The sequence below is a fragment of the Syngnathus leptorhynchus genome, chromosome 13 (assembly GCF_054491065.1).
Source record: "Syngnathus leptorhynchus isolate UIUO chromosome 13, UIUO_Slep, whole genome shotgun sequence".
Lineage (NCBI taxonomy): Eukaryota > Metazoa > Chordata > Actinopteri > Syngnathiformes > Syngnathidae > Syngnathus > Syngnathus leptorhynchus.
Genome location: NC_141207.1, coordinates 3,055,759 through 3,073,719, shown reverse-complemented (window position 1 = coordinate 3,073,719; position 17,961 = coordinate 3,055,759). Strand labels below are relative to the sequence as shown.

Sequence of the window (17,961 nt, the reverse complement as noted above, 5' to 3'; positions counted from 1 at the left end):
AGCAAAAAATAAAAATAAATCCAGCACAAGCTTTGTGTCCTTTCTGAAATACAGTGTTACTTCTAAGGACTTTGCCTTAACTCTCACCATAGAAAAGGACTTCCGTCATGATTATTCAAGATAGTCATGGATATTTAACATGCATCTCAGTTATATGCTTTTGGCTCGACGTCAAATTTGAACATCGTTGCAGATTTAAAAAAAAATCAATAAACACGGTGCTAACGCAACCTCCAGTGGCATTGAAGCAGTCTATCATAATGCTTCTGGTATTTTTATTGAATATGAAGAAACTGTTGCAAGTCATTTATTCCTTCAAAAGAAGGCAGTGTGGTCCTGAATTTCCCCCCCGCAGATCAATAAAGTATCTATCGATCTATCTATCTCTATCTTGAACATTCATTAAAAGAAGGCATCCTGTCAAGGTACACATACATGAAATTTGGTGGCAATAGTGTGATATGAAGTTATAATATTTAATTTAATCACACTGGATTTCTTTTTGCATCTATTCACCAACAGTTTATTTTCTTTCAATGTGAACGCATCTGTTCTGTTGTAAGCGTGATGTACTGTGCAATTGATTTCAAAGGATATGTTTGAACTATTCAATTTCTTTGTTGATTCTAACTTCTATTCATGTGGGTTGGGACACTAGTAAAATGAAGATCCCAGCTTGACAACAGCTGAGAACCACTCACTCCAAATGACACTATTGTTAAGATGATGAAAGGATCCTGAAGAAGTTGATGCACCATTTTTTCCATGACAAGCTTTTTGTAGTTTCTTTTCTGCCCATAATATTTTTATTTGTCATTATCTGATATTCTCTCGATTAAATTTTGATCATTATCTAAATAACACTGTGTTCTGGTAAAACACAAAGCTACCTTTCTTGACCCCTTTCAAGCATCAAGGGCCATTACGGCTGGTTTGCCTATGTCTGAAAATGTAGGAGGAAACAAACAAATTCACGTTAACTTGTTGATTATATTTTTGGCATTGTGTTTAACTAATGGCAGTTTACAATATAGTCTGACAACTCTTCAAAAGTGGTGCAAACCGTGACGGTGTAAATCTGTTAGATCGGGTGTTGCACATTTTTAAGAATACACGGTCAATTAGTTGATACTGCATTTAGCATATTTCATCAGGATTTTTTTTTATATTTATGGCTTGGATGTACTGTATATTATGCACAGTACAGCCATCCATTACTGGGAACATTTGAGAAACCCATAAGGTATAACTTTCTCATCCTAATGAAGGCAATAAATTGCTTCTAAAAACAAACAAATTCCAAGTGTATGTGACCCAGAGTTGAGTTGAGGATTAACTCCAAAAACCATCGCTTGTGTTCCAACAGAAACTATGGCACATGAGGTTTGCTCATAGACTGGCTTCCTCATGTCTCTCTGGTTTCCTGTTCTCATGAGGATAAACTATTAAATTACAAAATGGACATAAATCTTTGAACTTGAAAGGAAATGTTACATTTATTTCGTGTTGAGCAGATAGAGTTCCTAACAATGATCTGCAGACAAACTTGTGGGTTATATTATATTTAGGAGCTAGACTATCACAGCAAAAAGTTAGTGACTATATGTGGACATGATTGTTTCTACATGTGTTGAAAAGTTGGTTTTACCATTTATGCTGAGAGTACAGGACTGACTGGTTTGATGGGACATTTGTCATCTACTCATGATATTCACCTGTAGACAGTAGTGTGGGGGACTGATGAGCTATCGATCACATTCCGGAGCAGGACGGAGGAAACGCAGTCAAGGCTGTCAGATGAGTGGGCGAGGAGACAGATAGGCCTTCTTGACATATTGCAGACCATTAAGGCATGCTGATAATGTGAGAAAAGTTTCTACGGATATGGTCAGAGCCATGAGAGACAATGTGAGGGTGACGCTGAAAAAGCGGGAAGATCAGAGAAGCTACTTTGTTAACTTTCAGGTTCACAATCTCAAAGGGATGAAAAATAAAATAGCAGTGGGACATGAAATGATGAGTTGGAAGGGGTTTGAGGAGCTGGTTGGTTATTTCTTTTGAAAACAGTGTCAGTTCAAACGGAATGTGGAATAAAAGAGACTTTCTGCTGGCTTACATTGTGGGATGTTTCATACTTTCAGTGACTGGACATCAATAAAAGATAATACGATAAGACATCGAGGGCACACTGATTGGGATCATATGTTGATGTGACATGTTCACATTTAATTCCTTTGAGAAAAATGTATACACTTGTTAGTTATCGTACAGAGGTCCACATGCAAAGACGGCGTAAATGGCGGGAGTCCAACGAAAGGAAGGCTTTGGTGGCTAGCTCCTATGTGAGGTTTGTATGCCTCCTTTTATCAAGCACCTCCTTCAAGCAGCACAAAAATCACTTTCAGAATTGATTGGTTGTCAACATGCAGAGTAATAGCTCTGATCCATTTGCGGGGAAAATACATATTTTTGTCCTCTTTGCGCAGCGAGACCGATGCAGAGATGAGGGTGAGCACAGTGATCGATGACTTTCAACCTCTCTAAGGATGAATGTAGAGTGTGAGGATGGAGCATTGATTCTCACATTAACTCCACTTGGGATATTTGGTGCACCTTCAGTAAAGCGTGCAACTAGCTAATGTCCAATCCTTCAGTAAGTTTAAGACCTTGAACAATAATGGATATTTGATGAAATATGCAGCTAAGATGAGGTGGGAAAACGAGTATGGTCACACCTCTCAGGTAATTTCAGCAAGTACTGCACTTTATTATCTCCATTTACCAGTCAATTAAACTTCATGATTCTATAAGTCCTAGTGCTGTTTTTTTGCAACTATCCTGCAGTCAAAAATACTTCATATTCGTTCCGCAACACGATTCCTTCATGATGATGGCACAAATTAAAGTGGTGCCTCAGTTCATTACTGGCTGGGACAACAAAACATAAAAAAAACATTATGGCTGTAGGCGAAATTTTGTCAGAATTCCTAAAGCCTAAATAGCTCAGATTACTATATTGTTGTCATGTAATTCCCCTCATAAATTCTACTCTCGTCATCAATATAGTAATGGGGCACAACAAGCAAACAGATATCTAAAAATGCACTTAAAACCTTTTCTGTAGTTACTGGAGTATGACTAAGCCAGGCTGAGCCAAATAATTATTAGCAGAATAGCGTCTGGTGCCGAATACTGGACAGATTTGCGACTTCAAAGTGCAGTTCTCATCGTGTGTATACCCACGCAAAAACCTTCTTCACAGACAATGTTGAAATAATTAGCTTCCCATTGTCGCGTGAGAAACAGAGACAGTGTCTTTAAACATGTTTTTTATAAACCCTGCGAGTGAATTGGCTTGTTATTAGTGATGTGCAGAATAGTTTTATGTTTGTGTACAGTCAAAAAATGATCATTAGTAGCTAAGTAAAAAGCGCAGGGGAGTAAAGCAATCATGGCTTGCTCAAGACTTAAATGCTATTGAAGTTACTTTGAGGAAAGCTATTAACTGCAGCGACTGAGGCCGCTTGGAGTAATATATATTTTGATGTTAGGGGCCCTATTTCCGTGCCCAGCTGATTCCCCAAAGTGCAGTCTAACTATGTGCGTATGTGGGGTTTATTTTCTTTTCGCATTTTTGTACACATGCGCAGGTTGTGCTTTCTTATTGGAGTGAATACAGCCAAAATATTTCCTGGCAAAAGGTTCCTGTATGATGTATTATGTATGATATCTTTGGTTGTGTCACACATCACAAAGTGTCCACTGATGGTGTCCTAGTGCGACAGTGAGATGATGACATAGACCGTATGCTGATGGGAATACTATTGAGGCCCCTTCCTGGCAGAGCTCAGAGGCTAATTGTGAATAATCGTCACCAATAGCGAGGGCAAGTATTTTGGGGTCATTTTCAAAGAAAAACTGCCGGGCAATTTGCTTTTGAATAAGGAAAGACAGAGGAATTTAAAAGATGTCAAGGAGAACACGAAGGGTAAGGCATGGAAGTCATTATATGGAGGAAACGTAAGATACTACTTGTCCTAGAGCACAGTACAAGCCAAAATAGGCAAAGGCACTAACGCCCTTGTCATAATTGTTTTTTAGCCTCAAGAATAAGTTTGTATTAGTGCTGAAGAATTTACAAACTGTAACTTTTTTTATTGACTTTAACAGTGCATTATAAGTGAAACAAAGATGATAATTAAACTGCCTTGTCATTTACTGTTCAGCACCCACAAAATATTTTCCAACTTCATAATGAATTGCACCAGTGACTCTGTCACATCCAATACAACGGAAACAGGCAGATCGAGTGAAAAATCCAGTTTAACTAGTGTACTGTACTTTTTTACTTACTGCCAAATGAAATATACTGCAGCTGTAATGAGTTTGTGAAGTGTTGTCTATGAGAAATTTATCCTGCAGCCACACTCCTCAGAGATACGGCCAGCACATTGCTGCTGTCATTCTCTTGGAAGAAGTTAAAAACAATGTCCAGACTTTCTTATTCCAATGTTAACATTCATTCCCATGAGGAGTGACTCTCCGTTCTCTAATTTACTCTGCAGATATTGTCCCATTTTCCATTGATTTTTTTCCACCCACACCTCTTAATCTCATCTAAGAAATTTCAACTGATTTTGTGACCTAATACAGTATTACTGTAAAACTGATAATACTCTATTATCATACATATAGTATGTACACATGATTTAAAAAGAATCATTAGTTATGTGAAAGCTCAGTCAAAAAATATCTCAATTTATTATTGTGTTTACTGTTGATTCAGCACTGAGCACACTAGAGATTTTAAATGCATAAAAACAAGACAAATGTCATTGACTCGGATTTCCTCAGTTATATTTTCTTACTGCTAATTAAAGTCTTTGGCCTAAAATACTCACATTTCTCACACCGACTGGGAAAAGGTGTGTTTGTCTCTTCAATCTGTCTCTGCTAGGAACGCCTGACAAGTTAGAACAGCTCTGCAACTTCCAGTTGACTTCCCTTTCCCCAAAAGAATGACTAAATAACTCGGGTGCTTTCTCAGGTCTGGCTGAGTAATTATTTTTCACACTTGTGTGGAACTCAGTGGATCATATCTACTTAAGCTCCACATTACACGGTTGGATTCATCCACAAAGTGACATAATTATCACCTGTGTTGTTATTTTTTACAGGGCATTTCTTTCCTTGGAACGAATGAGTGATAACATAAATTAGATTTTTTTTTTTTATGTCTAAATTGTACGTAATGGGGATTTTACCATCCAGATGCAATGACAATAAAGATTCTAATTTTGTCTCGTCATGGAATTCTGGTCACCTTGATTTATTATGTGCCAAATCGACCTTTGTTTTTATTTGTTATGACTATAACTGAATTGCTCATCTCTCTGTCTGAGACACATCATTGTTGGCTTCTGTGAATGCCCAAGGTATGTGCGCCTGCTTGGTCTGGGCTTGCCTTGTTCAGACTTTGAAGAAATTATCTTCTTTATCTTTATATATAACAATCCCTTTGTCTTTTTTGCAGTTGCAGATGAATTCAGATAGACTAAGGACACCGTTTGTTTTTTTTTCCCGAGAAGTTAACCGTCTAAAAACAACAATCTCAATAATAACATTAGATAAGTGATATGACAGGAACACTTAACTGAGGCAATAGGCACCATTATCATTCATCATTGCCTCAGGGCGGTGTCCCCCTAACAGCTTGCAGGTAAGGTATGAGTCGCATTAGAGGAGGCCATTCTACCTGGCCACCCCTCAGTCTAGAGGATGGTTACTTTAAGAGGTTAACGATGAGACTAACTATACACATGTCAAGGATGATTGAAGTCGTAATAAACCATTCTGTCCGTTAGATGGTTGTTTATGCTATTAACTGAAGCAGGAACCGCTTTTTAGTCTGTCAGTGCCATCAGCAATCTAATATTGCCACAATGAATTGACGGGTGGGAGGAAATTGCTGGATGCGCGGAGTTAAAAAATGCACAAGGGGGTGATTTGGAGTTTAGTTCGGGGGTGAATCTCGTCCGTCTTTCCTTCTGACATGGGGTATTGAAGGAGAAGGGGACAGGATGCAAACAAACGCCACTAAACGTCCTGTGTGTGTTGTGTTATCCTCCACCACCGCCTTGGTGATCCGTCTCCCTTGTGTCAAACTGAGTTGAGATGACTCCCAGGCCATGTTGACCCACAGGGATGCTTCCACACGGCATTCGCACAAACACACATGCGTACACACAAATGCACAAACACTCTCACAACACTCCCAAACTTCCAGAAAAACACAATTAAATGACCCCGCCCTCCGTTGTCAGCGTTATCTTATCTTACCCTCTAACCTTAAGCTCCCCCCTTCTACATACTACACCCTAGAATAGGCCCTGAGGTGGCCCCTGAATCATCACCTTCCTCCAGACACACAGACAGCCAAAGCTAAATTATTACCCCTTAGTCACTGAACTCCTGAAATGTTTTCTATCTTTCTTTTCCTCAAAGTACATGTTTTTCTTTCTATAGGGAGTAATAACTGTTGGCAATCTACCGTGTGAAAATTGTACAAGTTTATAAGGTGTGTCTGCTGGACAATGTCATCCATATATCCAGAACATTTGTGAGGTCAGAGGTCACTGAAAAGGACGTGGAAAGTTCTAGTTTATCGCAAAGGTGTTTCATGGTATTGCGATCAGGGTGCTGACCAGGCCTCTCAAGTTCTTCAAATGCACACATCCAGCAGGAGACAACACACAGACACAAAATAACTTCCCTTTTGGCACCCTTACAAAAAACTTTAGTGTAGGTCACTTTTTAGTTTCTTACAGGAATTGCTTCTTCATTACCCACTTGTGAATAATTGTGTGTTGCATGTGTTTCTGAAAAGTAGACTTGTACATTTCTATCCTCTTGGGTTTACCCATGTTTGGGTCATCAAAATGTAACCGAATATTGCTAATGACAGTCAAATTGCTTGTTCAGTTTGTTACCTTTCTGGTTGGTCAAGCTAGACAGGAGTTCAAGGCTTTCTATGGTAGTATGTGACACTCTTTATGTCTCTGTTGAACAAAGACTCCTTATCTGCTGGTGGCTTTCCATTTCCTTCGTCCCCAGGCTCCCCAGACACTACTGAGACGAAAAGAGTGTAAATCACCCACTGTATAACGTCTCTTCTCGTTTTCATTTCTTCTTTTAAATCTTTCCTCCCTCCGTAGCGCAAACATTGTCTCTGGGGGAAATAGCCAGAAATTTCAAGCTGTTCGTGCACCCTTTTGTCTTCTCTACATGTCAAAACAATGCATCATTTCCGACTTAGTATCTTCTCAATTACTTTTGCTCTGTTGATACGCCCATGTTGCCTCTTCCTTGTTTTTCCTGGCCTGCTTCCTGTCCCTTTGCTTCCTTACTATAATGGTTTAATTGGAGGCTATGACACTGGTTGCGTTAGATATGGACAATTGGGGTAATAGGCTGTTGCTGCTGCTGCTGCTGCTGGGATATCCATTTGAGCATGGTGTGGCCAGACAGAGATAAAGTAACACTCTGTTTATCTGAGAGAGCAGCAATTAGTAGCCACTGCAATACAGAGAATAAGTGCAGACGTCACCTGATGTTCAACCACATTGGTTCTAGAGCAATGGCAGGATGTTCACTCTGAAAACGGAATACATAGCTAGAGAGAGGAAAGGACATGACGTATTCACAAATGTGAGCATTCCCTCTTTTAGAAAATGTGTGGCTTTGTGATGGAGCCAGTGATCTTGTCAGACGTTAGCACATTTTGGGTTGTGAATTAAAGAGCCACCAGTTAGGTACATCCAAAGTCAGCTTTGATAGGCTCCAGCTTTCCCGTGACCCTGAAAAAGTAGCTGTCGAGTGCAGAGTCAGGTATGAAACATAAAGTAGTAACAGGTGGAAAGGAAAGAGGAGCTCCAGCAAACCTCCAAACGGAAACATAAATTTGACAGATAGACAGGAAGTTAACATGTAATGATGCATAAGATATGCACGTATTTGCTGTGGCTGGATTCCTACCCTATTGAAAAACAAAACCGGCCCACAAAATACAATTCCTACAGTATGCTTAGAAAATGTATTTGCATATAGATACTTGAATAGCTATAATAGTAGATTCCAAATAATTAGAAAAGTAGGGCTGTTCGTCAAAAGAGGAAGCAATATTAATATACATATGCAAACTTAATTTACTTTCACTCCTCTTGGTCATACAAAACAAAGTCTCAAGATGGCTGATCACATTCTCTCTGAGGTAAACATCTGCTTAGGCCGCCATGACACATAACACGCCATCTGTTCTTTTTCTCACCTTCTCTCCCTTATGTCCCGTGATCCCTTTTCCATCTTCTGAAATTCAGTAACTGACAGCTTTTTGTAAAAATGTCTGCAGGGACTGGAATATGTGTGAAAATAATTGAGCTACAAGGATATAATGTTGCTGTCACACTGAGATCACATCTTGGATGTTGCTAAGTAGTGGTTTAACCCAAAATGAGTTAGTGTAGATTCGGATAGTAGTTTGAACACTTGGTGAAAAATATAGACAATCGCAAATCTGCAAAGCCTAATTTAGATTTGTAACTGTGAGTAAACTTGATTTAACACCTCCCTGGTGTTTTTCTTCTTCTGTCTCCTATGCACTCCCATTTGTTAGTCACCTTCGCTGCTGGCTGAAAGAGGGAGAGGTGGGCCGACAGAGACAGGATATGTTGTTTGTCAGCCAGCAGCGGACGTTGCTGACAGAGCTCTGCTTTCGGCTAAGGTGTCAAACAAAGAGTGAGCCAGGCCAGGAACTGTAGGACAAGCTGTGAGTTTGTCCCCCCTCCTGCCACCTTTTTCAGCTCTGTGATCGCTTATGCTTTCACTCTCCATGCCGTCGCCTTTTTATCCAGTGCTGGCCCGAAACCAGGAAATCCAACAACAAGGCATACCATCAAATGCTATGAGGCCGTGAAAATGAATAGAACAGTGATGTTTTTGCTTTTTGCTGTCATGTCATGTCTTTGGATACTCAAAAGTGCAGATTTGAAAGCTCGCAGAAATGTTAAAAAAAAATGTTGATGTTTGAATAGTAATGCAAAAAGCCTTCAAAAACACACTAAACAATCAACGCTACACGAGTTTATTGGAATATTGGGCTCAAAACATATTTCATCAACTTTTAATGTATGTTTTATTTTCTACATGGCATGCTAAAAAAATTTACCTAAGATTCAATTAAAGGTTAAAAGCTCAATTAAAAGTCAATGCCTTGCGTTTGAGATTTTCAAACTAATTTTAAGCAAAGAAAATGATAATTAGGTTCAGGATTAAACTGTTGATCCCCAAAAATTATTTTTATATTACAGTGGTTCATAAAATGGATGTATTATTATTATTATTATTATTATTATTAAAGTTCTAATTAAATGCAAATGTAATGCCTGTTACAGATTCACCTCACCTTTTTAACCTTTTGTCACACAAGTGTAAAGCTAGATTCCCCAGTACAAAATGCAAACATTCCACCTCAACTTGCATAACAAGTTACAACTTGTATGGTAACGCTGGGATCCGTGTTTATAAACACCTGGCTGAACACAGCTGAGTATGCGGCTGCACGTGCAAGTACACATCAATGGAGCCTCAGCCCTCATTAGTTTCACACCACTCATGTTTGTTGAAGCTTTGACAGCAACACCAGCATGGATATCAGAGCTGTCACAAAAGGAAGCAAATCATTGTCATGTTGACCGAACACTGGAGCAATAACTACAAAAGAGCAGCATCAACACATCAACGCTGTACCAGGTCATTGTGTCATAAGAGTTTAAAGGCACACGCCTGCAGAGCCGACTCCTTTTTACAGTTCTGTCAACACAAGCCATAGAAGTGTAGAGTGGGAGTTGGGGATGACTTTCTACCACCTGGCATCTTTTTAACCACGTCAATTTCCAGTCAGCTATGAATCATTGCATTGTTTTACAAGCAAAAGGGGAGTCTCACGTATTCTGGTACATCCCCTCCACTTGTGCATTCCTTGCTAAATTCCTCCATTGTTAGACTACAGTAGTGTTTAATCCCCACATCTTGTACAGATTAATTTATAGACGGACATAGCAAAAATGACAGAAGAAGTGTTCATGTTTGAACACTTAGAGGTGTTTAGTGCTTTGCTCAAGGGCACCTCAATAATTTGTATACCCATTAGGAAAATCAGACCAGGTTTTTTTTTATCACACTCCTCCATTTTTAACCACATGCGATCTGCCAATGAGTTCTAGGCCCATTGTACGTGGTAGAATTAGTTGCACAAAAAACACAAAATGTCAATTATAACAAGCAAAGAATTTAAAAGTCTCTCTCTTAGGACAAGAAAACAAGAAATAAACCTAAATGTAATTTAGACATATACAAATCATGAGCGTTTGTGCTATTGACATGCTATTTTAAACATTTACTTTCCATTTCAAGTCAGATCATTTAAATTATATTCATTAAAAGCTTCAATACATTTTTATTAAAATGTTAAAAACAACTGACTGACAGTTGGATTTTACCCATCATTCAAATTTGAGTATGGAAAGCTGATGTTTCGACGCTGACAGAAGAGTTTTAAGGCTTAGAAGTGGTGGACAACCAAATCGTTTTATGCAATGGGGTTAGGGATTTCTAAAGTGTGTGCTGGCAAGGACCAACCAGATTAACATTCCTGGTGGAATTTTAACACTCTGGGTGACAATTTCTGCAACACTGTGGCCCTTATGCTCCTCCTGTGTGTTAAGGCCAGGACCCCAAGTTAAGAATATGTCATCTGGAAAGTGAGCATGACCTTGTCTTCAAGGAGTGTCAATGGACTGCATGATGGTAGTGTGTGCGTGTGTGTGTGTGTGTGTGTGTGTGTGTGTGTGTGTGTGTGTGTGTGTGTCTGTGTGTGTGTCTGTGTGTGTGTAGTGGGCAGGAAATAATCACCATTGAGGGAGGGGATATTTTTCTCCCTCACTGTTCCCACTGACTGAAACTGAGCCTCCTTGTGGAGGTGGCTCCTTCCTTGTGCCAGAAAGTATAAAAATAATAATAATAATACCGCTCAAAAATTTTACTTTATACTCCTCAAAACCACATTGTATCAACTCAACCTTTTCAGTAAAAATAACCTTGAAATATTTACTCTCGGCTGTACTCACAGTGGAACATGTCAGGCTGGTCTTCCAAGTAGCATAGGAACTCAGCAGGTCCCCCACTGCTTATCTGTTAGCGGCTCCTGTGTGAGTCTGGGCAGGGCAGGGCAGGCGTGGGAGGCGAGACCCGGTAGTGTCATCAATCCACACCGGAAAATGCAGGTATCTAAATAAAGCACAAAGAGAAACGTTGGCATGTGTATAGATAGGCACCCACATGTAATGCAGTCCATATTGGAAGGCCAAACATTCAAAGGACAAAACAACATTCAGAATATGTTTTTCCAACAAGATATGCAGTAACTGTTTGCATCGATATAGTTATTTTAAAAGTCACATTTATTAAGAAAATATTCATCATGCCGTATTTTGTTGGTTTCGTAAAAGTTAATCGTCATTGCTATTTTAAATTCACATCAATAATGCCATGTTTTAGGACTTTTCTGTCGTGGGCGGGATAATTCTGTAAAAGTGCTCCCTTAATGGTGGTAAAATGCAATCTTTCACATGCAGTGATTAAGGAGCTTCAATTACATAAAACTGGTGATAAAAATGTTTCACAACCATGCCCTGATGCTCCAACTCATATAGTCCTCGTTTTCTACTTTTGCGTTTAAGTTATTCATTAGTCAGGGAACTATTCACCTGCAAGTTCTCGGGTTCAGTGTTATTCGCTAAGCTGATTTTATTGCGTCTCAAACAAGAGGAGATTGCATTGAAAATCAGATTTTGAAATGCCCATCATATATCTTAAGAGTAAAATGACCTGCCGTAGCACAAAAAATGATGAAAGCCTGTCTGCTAACAGAGGAAAACATCCATTCACATACACATACAAACACGCACACACGCGTGCGGGCGCACACACACACACACAAACACACACGCATGCACACACACACCTGTATAAACACGGGCTATTTCAGAATGGTGTGCAGACCAATGACTGATGGGTCATTCATTGCCAGATGCAGACAGTAAACTAGAATGAGGCAAACTGCAATGAATGAAATTTCTGTACCGTCTAACCTTTCAGACAAACATTAAAAATGGTTTGTAGCTACAAAAAACATTGCTAATTTACATAAAACCAACAAAGTTGCCAACAAACAAACTAAACCAAAAAATATTAACACCAGTTATAATGAAATTGATTATTTATTGATAATTTTCATATTAATGTACCATCATAACTATAAGCCACTACTTTTTGCAAAAGCTTCGAACCCTGCATCTTATAATGCGGTGCATCTTATGTATCGATGGATCTTTCATTATTTTTATGATGTTGTAAAAAGATTTGGTTTGGTAATACAGGTTATAGAAATGAGGACAGTTAATTTAAAACCCCTGCAGCTTATATATGAACAAAACAGTATTTCCCCCTAATTTTAACTGGTGCTTGTAGTCCGGAAATTACGGTAATTTGCAATAGCGAGTGCAACTCTACATAGTATGATGATCCAGAAGAAAACCTGCAGAAATTAAGTTCACCTATTACCAATCAAATATCAATTGGAAAAGTAAAATATCAGGGGGAACAAGGTGGTTTATCTCCTTTGCATATGATTGATCTTAGAGTGAAAATAAATAAATTCATGCTACAAAGTACTCACTTCACATTAGGATAAAAAGCTTCATCAAGATTTCTTATGAAAAATAATAAGAGCATACTACAGTTCATTTTGCCCTCTCAAGGAAAATCAAGAGCACTGGTTTTGTACTTAGGAATGGCAATAGATTAAATTTACATTCTTTGCTAGCTGAAGTCAAATTATCAGGTACTTGAGGCTTTGAAAGGAAATGAAAGTGGGTTATAGAAAGGAAATATGTACATTTACTTTAAATCATAATTACTGTATTAAAAGAAACAACAGATGTAGCAGAATTAAGGTGGTCTGTTTAATGCGTCATGGAAATAGAAGAACTGTGATTTCACATAATACACATGACCTAGAATAGCTTCACATGGTATAAAGGACACAATCACAGTAAGTGAAGAATACTTATACTGTCTTGAAGCTGCCCATCTTTGATTGAGTCATCAATACCACTTTAGCTCTCACCACCATTATCATAGCACTAATGTTATTAATTCATAAGCCGTGGCTCTATCCATTAATCAACGGAGCCTAGGGAAGATAAATAAACGTATTTGGGGACAGAGGTAGAGGACGATACTGCAACTGTTGAAATGGGGTCTGACAGCGGGATCTTCATGACTCATTGTATTTTACTTTATTATTATTTAATTTTTCATTTTCTATTCATTTTTGCCCAAGCATTGTGTCTCTTACAGTCTCTTTTTTGTCTCAACTGGCTCCTGAAGCTGCTCAATACTTAACAACCGCCAAAATGTCAACCACTCCCTTCACTTGCAACTCTGCAGATACTCTTTCCCACCGAAGCACATGCGTAACAGAATACCAGGACATAAAATAAAGGTTAACTCTGGAGACAATAGTGTGACACAGTCCAGAGACATAGTCTTTATAGTATACTGGAGAAAGACCAAGGCTACATGTGGCCCTTTGAACTTAACACCCCCTGTAGTTTGGTGCTTGGTTCTGAACAGCCAAAGAGAAGTTTGTATCTGCCCTTAGCTGTAAATATGTTAGAATATTGGGAAACTGTCGAAAAGAGTTACGAAATCAAATTAATCGTGTGTATTATGGCCAAAATATGGGTTGTTTTAAAAAGATGTCCACACACTAGTCTGAATGTTTCATGTGCACTTGCTTGTGTTTTAAAACAATTAAAAAATTTTAGTTAATAAACTGTCACTATGAAAATGTCTTTAATTCAATGCAAAAGTTGTTGCCTGTTCTCACAGTAGTAGTTGAGGAAAATTCCCATATGGTAGGTGCTCTACATTTTAAACTCCTTGAAAAATTACTGTTAAATTATTGAATGGTCTCAAAAAACATGAATTGAAAGCATTCCACAATACGACCAATATAGTCTCTTATGACCAGTATATCAAACCATGTTTGTGGAATATGATGCAGGTAATTAATAATACTCGACTGGGCTACAGAAGCAGACAATGCAATTGAATTCTTAATTCAGTAAACCATGATTTATTGTTAACATGTAGAACTGCACTTGAAATATGGAGGTGATTTCTTTCTATTGTTTCCCTTTCCAGGTTATTTTTAGGCTAGTCCAATTTCTTTCAATTCTAAGTTTGAGAACCTTACATTTCATACGTACCTGTATGAATCTTTTAATTGACAGGTCACTCGACCAGGGTTATTTGAGTTTAAGATGAAAACATCCCCACTCTCGAAAACGTGGACTGGATATAAGGCCAATAAAAGAGGCAGTGATATATTTTGGTCTTTGTTCCTCTATCCTGTTTGTTATTTCCGTAAATAGAACTGTAGCACGGTGCTGTGTAGGCTGACTTGCAATAAGCACTTCAACCTGACGGTTAAGCCGGTCAGTCAGTGGTTCCCCGGCCCCTTTGCCATTAACATGCACTTAGTCATACAAGTTTACGACCTCTCTATTTAGGACAGCCTCTCTCTGACAAATAAAGTCCAGACACGCTATAAGACCGTCAAAGTTTTATGTTGTAATAAACCATGTTTACATGCTTTTTTGCAACCCAAGGGCCGAGGGTGAAAGGGTTATCACGGAGCCACCATCTTTGCCTTACTTCAAAAGGAATCTTTTTGTTTCACATACTAGTAGCTTCGGGCCATTTTGATTTCCTCTATTTTTGCATCATTTCAATTTTCATCCCAATTTGTTCACGGAAATTATCTTTAGGCCTAATCTCATCTGAAACTGTTCATGTGTTTGAGAGGAAAGCAAAAGATTTTGACTCATTCTTAAACAAAAAAAAATATTTATATTACAAGGGATCATGATTAGAAATTCAAGGCAGTCTATCTTTCAAGCAAAAAAAAAATGATATGGCAAATGAGCAGAGAATCTGTTTCCCTGAGTTTGTTTTAGCTTCTATCCAATTTTCTATCCTTAACCTGTTCCCCCCTTGTGTGTCAGTAAATTGCTAACATTCTCCAATTACCTCTCCTCTCCATGTTCTGCACACTTTTCTAAATTTGCAAAGATATTAGTTAATCTACGTGATGTTTAACCACAGTATAGTCCGTCATAATTTAACACCACATTAACTCAGCATTATACTGAATACAAAATGAGCAAAGGAGGGGGAATATCACCGAAGTCAAAGAATAAAAAAGATTATTATACAAGTTTAAGCACACGCATTAATTGGAAAATAGATATAATTAAAGGTTTAATTTCTCAACTAATCGTAGGGCCCATTTCACAAGTTTTAAGTACAAAACCAATTTCATTGTAATTAGTAAATCTGTTGTTGTAAATATCTACAAGTGATTTGTTTTTACCCTTTAAACTGTCATCTTTATGCCCATTTTAAAGTGAACATTAATCTTCTTTTGACAAAATATTACTACAGTTCCCTAACACTTTTAATTTGAAGTTGTTTTGGAGGCTTTTTTGGAGGAGGGGTGTGATTAAATATTTACATGGCTAATGCAGATGCAAAGTCAAAACTAAAGCTGATCTAAGGATTTGATATCTGAAAATTATAGAGCATAAATGCATTTCACATATAAAATATCATCAGATGACATTTCATATATACAATACCACCAGATGACTGTTCTTAAAGTTGACAATATAATAGTTTTCCTTTTTCTCATGTGGCCACTCGTTAGACAAGATATCAAGAAAGTATGCAAATCCAGCATCTCTGCCTGATTGCATTTTCAGACACTAATGTCGGAATGACAGTTTTAATCTGTGCTACTGGCTAAAGACATAACTTCACCAAAGACCAATCCACTTCGGCAATCTACCTGACATCTCAATTATATAGATAGATGCACAGGGATTGACAGATGAGATGACAGATTTTTTTTTTTTTTACTTTTGCTTGAAAAACAATAAAAATTTTCCCACTCCTTCTATATCCTTTGCACTCACATTGTTTGACAGTTGGTATGTTGAACTACATCACATTGCTTAGCGTAGCGCTAAATTTAAGAAAGAATATGGTGCTTCCATCTCTTTATTAATCTATCAGATTGCTTAACCCAGTGTACTTCCTAGCTGCATATTAGAATTTATGTCAAAACAAATTGCTTTCACATCATTCACCTTGACTTGACTGCCAAGTTTCAAGGTGCCCTTGGGCTCTAAACAATGTTCACATTTGGCTGCAAAATTGAGATAAAAGTTGATCTGAGCCCAGCACAGGTTTGCATCTCAGAACCTCCATGTTTGAAGAGAATTCAGAAGTTTCACACAAATTTCTGCCACTGTGACCCCTCTGTCACTTTTCCTACATATGCTGACTTCTGATATCTTTTTGTGCACCAAGAGGATTTTGGTTAGTGATAATTCTGCAGGCCTCTATCATGGCCACACATGTGCACCCTCACAATATATCCTCCTACTAACATCATCCCTCTTTCTCTTCCTCTCCCATGTGTAATGCTGTCCCCAAGCCGGAATGAGGTCAGGAGAGTAATAGCAAGACATATTGTGCATTTTGGCTGTCGGCAAATGGTCCATCAATAATGAAAAGCCATGCAGTAAAGGATGTATTGTGTCTTTTCATTTTCACCAAAATTGATTGTGTTGTCTACTTAGAACAAAAACACAATATATTGAGACTGTTACTACCATTATTGAATGTCAGCCAAAAATAACTTGCACTTGCCAATTAAAAAAAGACCAAAATCATTACATATCCATACATTGTTGTGCCAGACAAGTGGAAGCGTATGGCACTTGACAAATTGGTTGTTTTTTCTGCAGTTAAAGTGATGAAGTGACACATCTCTGCCGGGAGACTGTTTGACCCCCACTGTTGGCACATCAACAACACAACTTGTCATCAAAGTTCGTTTCAGCCCAAAGAGTTGCAGTTAACCTCTGACCTCTCACCTCCTCTGCCCTGTTGTAAAGTGGGTGCCCTTAACTTTGGGAGCCTGACAGATTTCTAAAAGCGTATTTGCGGCCGGTGGTTCTGGGTCACCGATATTCTGAATGTGTGGGAGTTGGGGGAAGGGGTGGATGAGGTTGGGGGTGTTTTATGGTGACTCGCTTTTGTGGTTCAAGTCCTAATTATTCCCTCCAGAAATTTCTTGCACTGTGTCTTTTACAAACCACTGATATTTACAAACAAGCCAGCACTGCAGCTTCATGTTAGTCCATTTGCTAGTAATTAGAAAGTGCTTGTTTGCGACTCAAAACGTCGTTCAGAGTGAACCCTTCCTCCCCGATTCCCTTTGCCAATCTCAGTTTGTGCCCAAGTCACATTCCTTTTTTATCACCTCTGCAATTATCTCTCCTTTCAGCATTTGACCCCCATGGAGACAGGCAAACATCAAAATTAAACCTCAGCACAACTCCAGAGTTAACGCATTAACAACTTTTCAAATGATTCAACAAAGTTCAGCCGTCTCCTCCAGACAACCCTGACCGTAAGTACACAACTGATTAAAAGTTGTAAAAATCGCAGAGCTTCCAGGCTGAGATGGAATGAAAGCTGGCATTCGTGACATCAATGAGCGTGTCGGGCCTCTAACAGGAGTGCAGTCTGGGGCTGTTACACAGCAAGATGACGCTCCTTCAAATAGCATGTGATCTGGTTCTGCTTCCCTGACCAAGCACAGCCAATCAATATTATTCATTCCAAGGCATTCCTTGCCTCTTGCATGCACCAACAAGTACTGAGGGATTTTTTTATGTCAATGTGTGTGTTCCATCAACACAGCTGTTA

General features: G+C 38.6%; 1 protein-coding gene across 11 annotated transcripts in view; it reads right to left on the bottom strand.

Moving 5' to 3' along the window:
- Window positions 1–17,961, bottom strand: part of mfsd8l1 (major facilitator superfamily domain containing 8-like 1) — a 304,788-nt gene that overhangs the window by 187,525 nt on the left and 99,302 nt on the right. For 10 of the 11 annotated variants that reach the window (XR_015067941.1, XR_015067944.1, XR_015067942.1 and 7 more), the window contains one exon: window positions 11,184–11,343. The gene's annotated coding sequence lies outside the window, so the exon portion shown is untranslated. Of the gene's footprint in view, window positions 1–9,352; window positions 9,715–11,183; window positions 11,344–17,961 lie in introns of those variants that run through there. The other variant, XR_015067945.1, reaches the window with a different exon arrangement.